The following is a 12,497-nucleotide window of genomic DNA, read 5'->3' on the forward strand; positions in this document are numbered from 1 at the left end:
AATCCCATTCTGTTAAAGGATATCTGGACCATGAATCCATCTTTTGTTTTGCTGAAACTTTTCTGAATTCTGACCTTTGGAGACTTCATCAGCAGGGGTAGTCTTTTGTCTACAAATTTCAATTGTGACATTTCCGTTGCTTCTCATAAAATGTAATTCATAAAGCAGAATCAAGTGGACTTGGTTTGCCACAAAGGTATGGAATCTTGTGTGTATATATTTCAATACAGATTCACTGTCTGTCCAAAAAATAGATGTTCCTAAATTTAGCTGCAACTCAGATATGATTACCTTGTTATCTTAGTAGCTAAAACTGCTGCAGAGAGCTCCAGTCTGGGGATTGTCATCTTCTTCAGAGGGGCTACCCTAGGAAGGTAACATGTACTGCATTTTTGTTCATTTAAAAGTCTCATATAGCTCACAATTCCATATCCTTGTTCACTTGCATCAGCAAAGTGATGAATTTGTGCTTGTGTATGAGTGTTAATGTGCTTGAGTTTTATACATCTGCTTACTTGGAAGCTGGTTATTTGCTTGAGATCATCTTTCCATTTAATCCACTTATGACTTAAGCTCTTTGGTATCTCTTCATCCCAGCCGACATTTATTCTGCAAAGTTCTTGTAACAGCAGCTAGCAGGTAGAGTAAAAGGAGCAAGAAACCCTAATGGGTCATGAATTGAAAATACAGTGGAGAGTATTCCTCATCTTGTATGTGGTTGAGGCTGAATTGTGACATTGAATTTAAATTTATCACTTTACACACACATCATTGTACTCCCAATGCTTGTTCTAAAGGAAATTTGTCTCTGTCCAGGTCTAGATTTCTTACCTCCTTGGCTCAATCAGGTTCTGGGACGCTGGACAGCCCCAATTGACTGTTGCTTACCAATTTGGAAATGTGAAATGCTCCTCTTTCAGAAGCAGATGTAATTTCCTGCATAAGCAATATTTCTTCCTCTTCTGTGGCTACAGACTTCAAACAGTCATCTACATAGAAGTTAGACAAGATTGTGTAAATCACTTCAGACCTGTAATACTGCCTGTTGTCCTCAGCTGTTTTTCTAAGTGCATAACTTGCACAGCTGGGTGAGGATATGGCACCAAAAATATGTACAATCATGTGGTACTCTAAGGGAGTAAGACTAACATCACCCCCTGGCCACCACAGAAATCTTAAAAGGTCAACATGCTCCTCTGCTCCTTTTACCCGGAGAAACATTGCTTCAATGTCACCCATCATTTCAACTGGCTCCTGCCAGAATATTATTAACACTCCTGTGAGTCTGTTCATAAGATCAGGACGTTGAAGCAACTCTGAATTGAGAGAGGTACCCTTGAATGATGCTCCACAATCAAAAACTACTCTTAACTTCCTTTTCTTTGGATGGTATACTCCATGGTAAGCTATACCAAACTTTGTCTTCTGTTCCTTTACACTAATAACATCAAAAAGAGGGAAAAGAGAGAAAGCTGGTGTATTCCTCATGAAGCACAGGGATTCTTTTGAATTTCATCTTTAGACTCTCAAGATGTTGCTGTGCAATTTGTTGATTGTTTGGTAATCAGACATTATATTATACACATCTTTATACTGTGATACCATTAAGCCATGCAGACTTACCAGTGATATCTGGTTGACTTGAACTTAAGTATTGGCATCACATACATTGCCTTTTCCATCAGTGGGCCATTAACTACCCAACCAAGCAATGTCTTAACAGCGTACTGTCCATCTCCCTGGCTGTTGATTATTTCCCAGGGCTCTAGAACTTTAGAAGCATTAGTGCCAATTAATAGGCCAACGTCGGCATCAAAGGTGGGAAGAGACACTCTTTCAGGTAAGACCATCTTGATAATTCATTCTGGGTTGGAGTATTGTATATGTTGACAGGCATAGACGTTTATATATTCACACCTGGAAGGGTAATGATGTTGTTCTCATGTAGTTCACTCACCTCCAACCCAGATCTTCTCTTGGTATATGGTTTGCAGTAAAATGTTGGTTCTTCTTTTAGTCAAGCCAAGTTGATTAATGAGAGCTGGGGTGCAAAATGTGGCAGAGCTGCCAGGATCCAGAAATCCTTTAATTTGTCTACTTAGGATCCAGAAATCAGTTCCTTTGTCTACTTTTCCTATGTGAAGTATTGTGGGTGTTTTTGATCGCAGATTTGACAGATTTGGCGTTTCGTGCAGGTTTTTGCTCATGTGGCCTTGAACAAGGCATCAAAAACATGTTCCCTTTTCCTTTATGAATTGGATTTTAATTCTGTACATTTTCCTTTTAAACTGAGGACACACATCCAACAGATGCTCATATGAACAGAGTAAGCAGACAGGCACTTTGGTTTCAGAATTTTGCTCAGTGGGATTTCAGTGAATTTTATTTCACTGTCCACACTGTTTGCAAAGCTACTGCTGGAGGATTTTGGCTTGAAAGCCTTGACTGTAAACTTTGGCTTAGTTATGTTTTGTCTTGTCAGATCTTCTATATTACTAAACAGGGTCTGTTAATATTTTGACTTGCTTTTCAATTAACTTGACTAGGTCACAGAATCTGATATGGCAATTCCCTTTATCTTGCAGCTCGCAGACCGCTGTTCACCATCTTTCTCTAAGATTGAAAGGCAAATTGTATATCAGAGATTTTAGATCCGAAGCAAGATCCACATCACCAATGAATGCTATCTCCTCCATGACATTACAGCATCCTCTAAGGCAGTGGTTCCCAAACATTTAACAGTGGCATTCCCCTCCAAACATTCAACATCCATTCGCATACCCCCTCTCTAAAGCACAGATAACATTCACACAAGGTATTTTTAAAATATGTATAACACAATTATCTTTGTAAAATAACTCCCTTATATTAAACATGTTATATTTGTTCATGTTACAGTATATTAATCATATACTTATTGAATTAATGGCTTACTGATTGAGATGGGTATGCTAGATATGATATAACTGCATAACTTGAAAACTCTCCCCTCATCACGTCATGGTATTCAAGAATAGCGTTCAGTTCTGAGCCTGAAATTATGCATGATTGCAAGTACAACATTGCCGGCAAATTTCGAGCATTGCGCTTTAAGCTACATCATCTATCAGTGTGCTGGTACTTGTGTGACACACGACGAATGAGTAGATTGAAAAGTCAGATGTGATGACTGTTTAGTTTCATTTTCACGTCTGAAGATTTAGAGTAAAAAGGGACTTAAATATTGATCTCACCCATGAATGTGAATGTTTCTCACCCACACCTATCATATCACTACTGAAGTCATGGATTTCATCACTAGAGTAGTATGGATTACTTTTACACTGCCTTAATGTGCTTTTTGGGTCTTCAAATTCTGGCCAACATTCACTTGCATTTTATGGATCTACAGAGACGAGATACTTATTTTCTCAAGACCACTGAGGTGATTCTGAGTTATGGTGAACCTATACTGTTGATCATGGTTATCCTGTTTGTTCTAAATGTAAGAATGCATTATGAACATCCATAATCCTAAATATTTCGAGCATTCAAGCCTGTCAGGAACAACTCGGGGTGCCTTTCGCGATCTTGCAAGCTTTGTGCGTGTTACAGTGTTGTGTCTTGTAATGGTGCTGGGTTGACTGGAGGTTCACTGAATTTTTCTGAATAGACTGTGTGTGTTTCAGGTTGAGCCTAATTGAGCCTGGAGCTAAAATGACTCGCCCAGATTTGATATCCTTTTGAGAAATTGTCATCATCACTCAATAAACACTGGAAAGACTTGTTAGCATCTTTAAATTCAATCAATAATTTCCTATATTTCACAAAATGTTGTCTTACTGCACCAATGTTCATTTCATCTTCCAACAATTCTTTAATTGTGTTCGTTCTGTGTGTTAGTTGTGTGTAAAGGGATTTAGACGGGCAAGGAGGAGGCGAGACCGGCTTGACAATATAAATAATAGTTTTAATTTAAAACTGAACAAAAAGACACAAACACACACATGACGGTCAGCTGCCCGTAAACAATCTCTCTCTCTCGCACCTTGTCACACTGTGCTAATCTTATTTTTCTGTTTGCCCACATCTGATTAATTTCCTAGATGTTTTGTGGAGAGTCTTCACAAGTACCCAAATCCTGACATTCCATTATTTCTTTATACAGACATATTATCAAGTCAGAAAAACAAAAGGTGCCATGGTTATTTCAAAAGCCTAATGCATTAGTTCAAAAACTATTATGCGTGTGTAAAGTATTCAATGGAAAGGAGGAGGCGAGAACCGGCTTTTCAATATAAATAATAGTTTAATGATAAACTTAAAAGAAGACACAAACACACACATGACGGACATGTCCGTAAACTATCTCTCTCTCCCGCACGATCCTCTGAAGTCAGCCTTTAACCCTCACGGATGCATAATTAGCCTAATACGGGACCGGGTGTGTAGGATCACGACCCGGCCCCGCCACATTCCTCCCTCGTTCTCTCAGGCTGGGGTGCCCCTGGCCTGACGTACACCCCCTTTCCCTGGGGGAGGGCGTGCTTTACGTCTAGTCTGCCGACAGGTCATCACCATCTACCTGGACGAGGGAGGGGACAAGGGGAGGGAAACAGAAATAATTAACAGTGTAGTACCCCCCCAAAAACACTGTAAAATTTAAAAGAGGGTAAAGGCCAACGCAGAGTCACAGTGAGAGAGAGAGAGGAGAGAGACTCTCGCCAGTTCTCCGATACGCCGCAGCTTGTTCCTCGGCCACTCCTCCACCCTCTATCGGACGACAGCCGCGCCTCTCTGGGCGGATCAGAGGCAGTCCTCCAGCCCCTGGCGGACGGAACACCCACCATGTTCTCGGGGAACAGAAGGGGTCTCCCTCGCACCTGGCAGCGGTTATCCAGCTCCAGGCGGTCGCCAGTGAGCCCCTCCCCGCTCGCGGTCAGTGGTCTTAAACCCCGCCGCGTTTCAGCGGCCGGTAGGCGACTCCTGCGCCCCTGGCAGCGGCCCTGACCGCTCCAGGCAGTCGGTTAGGAGCCCCTTCGCCCCTCGTGGTTTCGTCCTTTCAGGAAGCTGGGCTCCTCGTCCCCCGGCAGATGGCCGCGGCTGCTCCGTTGGGGTGGACGGTAGTGGCGAGAACTCTACTACGGTGTATCCCTCCTCCTTCCCGTGCTTCGGCACCAGTGTAAAGTATTCAATGGAAAGGAGGAGGCGAGAACCGGCTTTTCAATATAAATAATAGTTTAATGATAAACTTAAAAGAAGACACAAACACACACATGACGGACATGTCCGTAAACTATCTCTCTCTCCCGCACGATCCTCTGAAGTCAGCCTTTAACCCTCACGGAGGCATAATTAGCCTAATACGGGACCGGGTGTGTAGGATCACGACCCGGCCCCGCCCTCCACCCTGCCACAGCGTGCTTTGACAAATTAATTCCAATTGTGCTTCCAAATCAAGTTTGAACACATCTCAAACTAATTCCTTCACATCATTTTCAATTCATTTCGATTGCTTGAAATGCATTTTTAAACTTTAAACTGCACCATTTACCATGCTCCAGCCTTGTCGTCGTTCAGTCCTCTTTGTTGTGCTCAATCCAAGTTAATCCAAATAATTCCAAATCCAAGCATTTCCAGAGTGGGTCTTTAGACTGTTGTAATGACTATCCTCAAATAAAATGTATTAGTCAGTTCTTGGGACTGCTGAGGGGTTTAGATGCTTCCTTTTGTTAATGATTTCATTGTCCACAGCTTGCATCTAGTTCCTCGTATTATTAACTTAATTTGTGTTACAAAATATTTTGAAAATACAACATTTGCCAAACAAATTAAAACAATACAAGCTACGGCTAAGCACAAACAGAAGAAGATCTAAAGACCTTGTGCTGCATGCAGGCCACTTCTTCAGCAGTCATAATACAAGGCTTCTACAAGTGTCCTGAGACATTGCAACGGTCACTATGACAGTTCTAGGCTGTGTAAACCACAAACAAAAATGTGGGCTGCGGTCACATTCTTTGATCAGCCAATCAGAAGACTTTTATGTGCTTTCTGCCTGTCAATAAACAGCTCAGTCTTGTGGAAGTTGCTTTGCCACGGAAGGGCAACTACCTGAACATTTTGTGTAACAGAGAAAAAAGTAATGCACCACACAGAGTTTTGAAAGAAAGTGGAAGGGAGAGGGTAAGAAAAAAATGAGAATGAGAAGTTGACAGAATGACTGCTTCCTCTCAGTGATGATGTTTAAGGAAGCTCCAGAGAGATAGTGGAATAAAATACACAGGATTGAGAAATGGACATAAGGAAAAATGAAGGAGGGAACTGGGAGAATCAAAGTCTTTACCAAAATACCTCCAAGCTGCTTCAGCAGTAATGAACCCCTGTGAAACTGAGATTGCTGAGGCACAAAATATGTGTTACTATTTTGAGAGACATCCTTGGAAGGTTTTTTTTCCGAAAGAATGCTATTTCTACAGATAGATTTGTCCTCCAAGGAGGTGTTGTATTAAAAAATAGGTTTACTTTATTACATCATGAAACAATTTACATATTGCAGTACTTTCTGGAATGCACAGTAAACATCAGATTTCCAGCACCTGCATTGTTTTTCTCATCTACAGAGAGATTAGCAGCCACATCATATCTCAAAACCACAACTTCTCAATAACTACGTTTCCATCCAAGGACTTTTTGCGGAAAAAGGTTTAGTGCATAAAAATAAAGCTGATGGAAACGCACATTATTGCTAAAATGTCACAAATGTCGACATAATATTTTTCCGTTTAACTCAAGCGCATAAACTCGTCGACACATCAAATGTTGTGAAAAAATGGTTTGGAAACAGTTTTTGTTGATAAAATTTGCATTAACGCAAAAATGCAGTGTCACATGACCCCAATCGCTAGCCTTTGTTATTCATGACGACAGTATTGAAAGCCAATTTATTGTACGTGATTATGGATTGATCTTTACGGCAAATAGAGCCGATCTGGAAATGTGACACTTCCAGGAGTGCCAACACAAATATCTCATGCACGTTGAACAAATGAATGGCCACTGTTTGCGATTAATTTAATCGCAGTATCCATCCATTTATTTATTAAAGTTTCTTTTCCACACCATTCAAAAAAATAGACGGCAGTCATGGAATTAGCCAACAGAACAAAAAACATATTTCTGTGCATTAAGAAGTTTTAAATTAAGAATAAATACACAATACTAGGTGAAAAGCTTCAGCTTGCTTTTTTTATTGTAATTTTATTTTATTTTTTTGGTACACTTACAGCCCAATTCTATTAAATTATTGTTTAGTTTACTTACGAAAAATCCCCTGTATTAAATTAAATAAATTACCAAACAAAAAAAGCCTCAAATACATTTTTTTACTACCAAATGAAAAAAGCATTAAATTAAAAAGCACTTTTTTTTTAGACCTATATATGCCTTTTCTTTTCTCAAACTTGTTCTGTAGATGAATAAAGTCGGCTGAATGACGTTCTCAGAATGTTCTTCAACACTATAAATTCTCAGAACTATTTGTCCAATGCGGTTACTTTCAGAAAATGAGCTTTTGAACATTTTAAAACGTTTGAATATTTATATCTAACCATCTTTACCTCAGATTGCATTTACTGCTTCTTCAGAAAATATAAATTTGCATTTTGAAGCTAAAATATATTTTAGGTGATAATCAAGTTCAGTTGGTCGTTAAAAGTTGCTGGAGAAATATGCGGGACATGATGCAGTTGTGATGACGATGCTTTTGATTCGATGATTGTTTAAAATATTGAATATCAAGAATGTTTCATATAAACTCTGATATTACACAGCATAATTGTTTTTCTTTAATAACTGTGCACACCGCATATACACATCGATTGATGGTCCTTATACTGAGACAGAAAGTTTCCGCCACTACTGGATGCAGTTTGCCAGCTTGAACAGGGCCACGACGATCCGCTTTCAGGTCGGAACCGGTGCCAACCTGCGATGTGCACAACATCAGGCCCAATTACATATATTACAGTCATATCAGAAGGACAACTGTTCACTTTTGATTGCAATTCCTCCTCTTCTGATTGCTTTTATTTGTTAATTAAAATGAGAGTAAGCTGACTAATTGAATTGTCTCAATAATCTCCCCATTTTACCAAAACTTCAGAGGAAAAAAATTAAGGACATCTGGGAGGCGAATTAGCAAAAAACGGCTTCAGGGAAGATTTATTTTGCGCTAAACCAAAACCTATGCGACAAAGTGTTTTTTTAGGCATGACGTCATCACGCACACCCTTTTTATCGATAAAAAGCCATTTGAGTGGAAATGGCCAGAAGGCGGCAAATGTCGCCATTTTTTCCCGCATTTTCACTTTGTCAATAACAAAATAGCGAGAAAGGTGGATAGAAACTAGGCTACAGACATAAATCATAATGATGTATTATCAAATACTGGCAGCTTCCCATATTGCATAGGTTGCAAAATGCAAGACTGTACAAAAGGTGTTGAGGCGGAGTATTGTCAGTTATCTGTTGAATAGAAGTCTTCAATACTACAATATCAAAGCAACAATTTATATAACTTCATAATACAATGTAATTTCTCAACACTGATAGAATGTCTATTTACGAACATTGTCACAAAAGTGGAGCACATTCGTTATATTTTATGGCTTAGTATAGTATATATTTTATACTTGTTTCTTCTGAAAAGAGAACAGTTTTCTTTTTAATGGGAGAAATGAGCTCTGGCTGACTAAATATGTTCTTGTTACTATTTTTCCTCTGACAGTCGACCTTGCTTAATGAACCAGACGATGATAAGGAGACTTCTATGGCTACTGGTCTGACGTATATTCAAAGATTTATTGGAAGGGTCTTATCAATTGCCACAGGTGTGCAAATATATTTATTGCTCTAGGTGCAAAATGACACACCAACTTTATGTTCAACTAAACCGCAACTCAACCAGTTATGCCATCCCTGTTGTTTCCGAGTGTCACTGACATAGTGGGTGAGAAGAGTCAGTGAACTAGCGATGGGAGAATCCATTTAATTCTTCCATCATTCAGAATTTGCTAAGCTGTAGACAGGGGGGGGCACACACACACACACACACACACACACAAGTAAAAACTGGTTACTACAGTCTAAAATATTACTATAGTAAAACCATACTTCATTTATTGCGAGGAGATGTATAACGTATTGCGAGGGAACACAAAACTTATTGCAAGCAATGCAAACTATTGTGAGGGCACGCAAAGCTATTTCAGAAAAAACAAATCCCTCCCTGTCTTCTAATGGGATTTAGAAACATAAACACAGATGCATAACCCAGGTTAAATTGCATCAAATTACCCAATTATGGGGAACATGTTACATCACAAATGAAGGGAAATCAGGAAAAAACCAACTGAAGCAAACTTGGTGGCATTAAGGGTTAGTAAGTGACCCTGGGAATTCAATTTGCTGCCCTTAGGTAAACTTTGAAGCACATATGCTCGTCCATGCTTACAGGAAGGTCCAAAGTTTTAAGGTTGCTCAGATTTTATAGTTAGTGAGTCAGTGCATGTCAAGTTGACCTCCACTGCACGAGCATTATTAGTGTACATGAGAAACAACCTGTGATCTGTGTGTGACCAACTGGAGGTTAGTGTTAGCATCACTTTAAAATTCATATTTAAGGTAGGTATTGCAGATATAATATGTACATGTAATAGAATATGTACATATTTTAAAAGACTAATGTATTTGTACACACACACACTCTCTAGTTTCATGCTAGTGTTCTCATTCTGTCAAACACACCTCCCACATTCTTGCAAATTTTATGCTTCGCTTCATAGTCACAGGAAGAAAAGGGATAAATACATTGAGAAATTACTAAAGGTGTATGTACCAAACAAAACAACATCCACATATAATGTTGAGTGCTGTCCAGTGATTAAAAATAGCACCCACCCACACCATTAACTCCATGTTAACCTTATTTTTCTTTGTTCTTCTCTCACTCCATGATTTCCTTGATCGCACTGTGAATTTGGAAACAGTAGGTTGGTCAAAAGTTTTGCTGCTGAAATCAGTCTTTGCTTACCAAAATTAAATCAATGCCTACTAGTGGCCTAAGCTGGAAGTGTTATTGAACGTATGGGTCACAAGAGACACCAGTTTTTGGTTGAAATGTCCACAGGGTGGTGCCAAAAGGGAGTTATATTTTTTATTGTAAATTATGTTATACGATCAACAGGAATGCAGATTTTATTAAGTCTACCCCAAACTCCAACCCTAAACCTAACTGTCAAAGAGTGAAAATGTTTCTTTAGAAGAGAAATGCAACCTCCTAACTGTGTTCAACATTGTTTATGTGAACAAGTGAATAACTTACTAGTTTTGAGAGGCCTGTTGCTCAAAGCTATCTGAATAAACTTTCAGAGTAAGTTTCAGTTTGACAAAACCCGATAGAGCCAAACTGGTTTAGATGGGGTTTTGCGATATCAAGATGCTCTGTACAAAGGTTCTCTGTCAACTCAGAGTTTGATGCAGCGGTGTGACTTTATTGCATCTGAGATGTCACTTTACTCACAGCTGATTGGTTCATTATCAGTATGCGATCTGTAACCCAGAATAAAACCTACTCCGGAGCAGGTTAGTTGTGTAGTGTAAGTTGCTATAGTGAAGAACACCAGTAAAAACTGACCCGCCTTCTTGAGACAGAAAACAACAGTCTTCTCAAACTGAACTCAAATTTACCTGGGTAGCCACTGAATCCAGGTTCGTGCAGCAGGCCACAGGGGACCAGAGCATGTGTTTTGAAGTAGCGCTACAGGGAAATGTGTTCACACTTGTATTGATGCAAAAAATGTCTGATGGACGATGGCCCTTGCCAGCAATGGGGTTGATTTCAGGGTAAATTATCTTTTGGAAGCATCATGCCAATTTCCCTTGCAATTATTTTGGATTTCTTGTCTATTTTCTTGTCTTCGTTTATTTTTCTTTTCATTTTTTTAAATCTAATTTTGGATTTATGTTAAGAAGGTTGAGACACCTATATCTTATGTTCCAATGTGTCCTAAACCCAACAATACTTTTTCCCAAATACGATTTTCTCCTCTTGACTTGAACTCCTTTTGACATAGAATTGGAGTCTTGACCTGTAGTTGACATTTGTATGGATACAAAATGATTGTCTGGCTCCATTGACCTTTAAGCTACAATGACTGGTTTATATCCATATGATGCTCTGTGCAGTGACTAGTAATGACTGCTAATGTGTTAGAATGTGATTATGTGCAGATTTTGGTTTCAGCTTTTTGGGAACCTTGCTGTCCTTGCAGGTAAGAGGCCCTTAAGACAGATTATTGCTGAGATGCTGAGATGGAAGACTTGAGCAGGGACTGAAATATTAAAGGTTAAGTTATACTTTCAAACTCACCAGAGATTATTTTATGACAGTAGCCACCCTGCTATTTAAGTAGCAGTCATTCCACCCAGGGAATCCAACCTGTCAATACTTCTTGTCATTAGAACAACAATTTCACTCATAAGCCCTCCAATCGAAGCCTATTGATTATAATTCAACACATCATGGCAACAATGAGATCTGAGCAATAGTGAGATGTCATTTCCATTACTGGAGCCTAGAGATTACAGATGATGCCTCAAGCACTTCAATTATATGAGGTTTTCTCCACCTAAAGAAGGTCACTCTGGTTGTACTTGTTGGCTTTGTACATTAATTTCTGCAAGGGTTTGCGAATGTGCATGAATGCTCTTCAGATGTGCACTGCTAATAAGATCATCAGCCCATTTCACTGGACAGAATCAGTAGAGTCAAAATTCACCAGAGAGTCTCGCACACCCATTCGATCAAGACTGCTTTAATGGAAGCTGCCTAACAAGGGCCTTTTGTGTTGATTTTCAAATGTGCACTGCCCAGCATGTTCTTTTATTTCTTCCCAACTAAAAGCCACATGGATTCCAAAGTGTTGAAATAGATTTGACAAAAAAAAGCCTAATTTATCAACAGCATTTGCTGTGTCAATATTCAATCTCAGTTCTCCTGGTCCTTTTTGACATGATAGAAACAATGCAAACCATGTTGAAAAACAACGCAAGAGTACAGGTTTGTGCTCCTAGCCACTTTCACATATGAAACTTGGTAAATTGCAGTAAAATTGCTGTATTGCCTTTACTGGTAAATGTACCACATCTGCTATTCACATATCCAACTGTATTTTTTTCAGTTTTGCGACCATTCACACATCAGCACAAAAATGCTATTAAACTTTGGATGTAGTTAGTTATTTTATCAGTCGAAAAGATTCTTCATCCACTCAGACAAGAGAATCGCTTGTCGGCTGGATTGCACAACGTCACTTCTAAAATATGAACAGAATCTAAAAATACTGGGCATCACACACCAAATGACTGAGGATCACTGTCAAGTCGACAGACAGATGTAAACAAACATGGATGTATGGGAGCTCTTCACTGGTAGTCCAACATGATCACACAGGAAC

This window comes from Xyrauchen texanus, chromosome 10, assembly GCF_025860055.1.
Source record: "Xyrauchen texanus isolate HMW12.3.18 chromosome 10, RBS_HiC_50CHRs, whole genome shotgun sequence".
Taxonomy (NCBI): Eukaryota; Metazoa; Chordata; class Actinopteri; order Cypriniformes; family Catostomidae; genus Xyrauchen; species Xyrauchen texanus.